This window comes from Triticum aestivum, chromosome 7B (genome assembly GCF_018294505.1).
Source record: "Triticum aestivum cultivar Chinese Spring chromosome 7B, IWGSC CS RefSeq v2.1, whole genome shotgun sequence".
NCBI classification, from domain to species: Eukaryota; Viridiplantae; Streptophyta; class Magnoliopsida; order Poales; family Poaceae; genus Triticum; species Triticum aestivum.
The window spans coordinates 116,662,260-116,664,190 of NC_057813.1; positions in this window are offsets into that span (position 1 = coordinate 116,662,260).

Genomic DNA, 1,931 nt, shown 5'->3' on the forward strand with positions numbered 1-1,931 from the left:
ATGTGGTCCCGTTCCACATATCAGTGAGACGACGGTGAGTAGTAGGAGTATTTCCAAACCGACGTGTAGGCCGGGGCGCCCCTTCATGAACCATGGCAAACTGGCAACCTTCCACCGACTCTTTGCCTTTCCCTCTCGATTTGGAACTGTTGTCGCACGCTCTTCCTCTCCCTCCTCCATTTTCCTTCAGCCCTTCACCCTTTCTTCTGCCATTGTTCAATCGTCTTCTCCATGGAGGGAACATGACGGAAACGACCCCGTTATTCTTGCCCCGATCTGAAAGATGACGTGGTGGAGGAACTCATTGATCGGTGCGATGTCATCACCTTGGCTAGCATGGCAGGTTCATTCAAGCCCATTCTCGACTCAACTAATAACATCATTACAAGGAACCCAAGAGTCAAGGAGTGGTTTGACCTCCCCTATCTTCTTCGTCGTGACCCTGATGACTGGTGTCGTCACGACGGAGGCCTCGCCCTGTGCAAGTTGATGCCATTTGATAATGATACGTATGATGTTAAGATGCCATCGCTTGAGGGCAAGGCTTGGGCAGGCGCAAATGGAGATGGGGTTGTTTACATTTGTTCCAACTGCGAGTGGGAACTTGTGAATGTGTACACTCGTGACCGGGTTCCACTTCCAAAAATCTCAGCAGACTGCCTAGAGTTTTAGCGCACCAGTATTGTACGCACGTTCAAATACAATCATAGTGACTGTCTTCCATGGAAGATAGCAATTTATCGAGTCCCCAACCGCTCTTGGAATTATAACAACTATGAAGTTGTTGCTATCTTCGACAAGCTTGTTGCCATCGTCAGTGGTTTGACTGGATGGATATTGCTCAAAAATCAGTTTCTATACACGGATGAGTAATGTGATGCAATTCAATACGAGGGCCTTGTGTTTGCTTCCACCACTCGTGGCACTGTTTTTGCAAGGCATCCTCGTTGTTTCGGTATGTTTGTCTTCCACCGTAATTATAATTGTTCCATCCACATGCATGTGGGTTAGCAAGTTTCCCTTTAGGCTGGTCATAGTGGGGAGTAACTTAGACTAGTAACATGCATATGTTACTAGTTTATGTTACTACCTCTATAGTGCATAGTATCTTAGATTAGTATCATAGGTGGTCTCATTTATTTCCATGCATGATACATAGTAGCATCACATTTATTATGTTACGGTATCTACCTATGTTACTATAACCATCTGTCTCTTCCTTAATTGCCTGCCACATAAGCATGCTTGCGATTCCCAAGTGCATGATACTACTTATGTTACCCCCACTATGGCCAGCCTTACTAATTAACCTTCTTCTTGTGTTTCCAAGGTCCTGTGAACATTCCACCACCTATACTTGACGATTTTTATAACCAAGGGGGAGATGATGATGGTGATGATCACGAGCATGAGGACGAGCAGCGCCCATATACTATTTGGCGCCTGGCATCTAATTCTGATGGATCACCTCTTCTCGTGTGTATACAGCCCACTGATGATGTTATTGCTAAGGAAGCAGGTGTAGTCTCCCATGGTCGCACTCTCCAGACCTATGCCAACACCTGTTGCATGGTACTCGGGATGGATACTAGTGTGCTAGCGCCAACTCCTTCTCCCTGGTACAGAATTGATAGTCTTGGAGAAAACTCGCTCTTCCTTGGACAAAACTATCCAATGATGGTGAAAGGCGATCCAACTGCTGTTGACACAACGTTACTACCATTTATGAGAAGCAATTGTGTCTATACCTCGGACATTTGGGTGGTTCCCTACCCTGGTACTGATATAGTAGGCCGCTTCAGCCTGGATGATCAGTCCTGCGTTGGTCTCCAGATCGACAATGGATGGCTCGTCCCAGAGAATCACTTGTGGTTCAAAGCAAGTGTTTCCAACGCCGAGGAATGGTTGAGTTGAAGTTCATTTCATTGCTT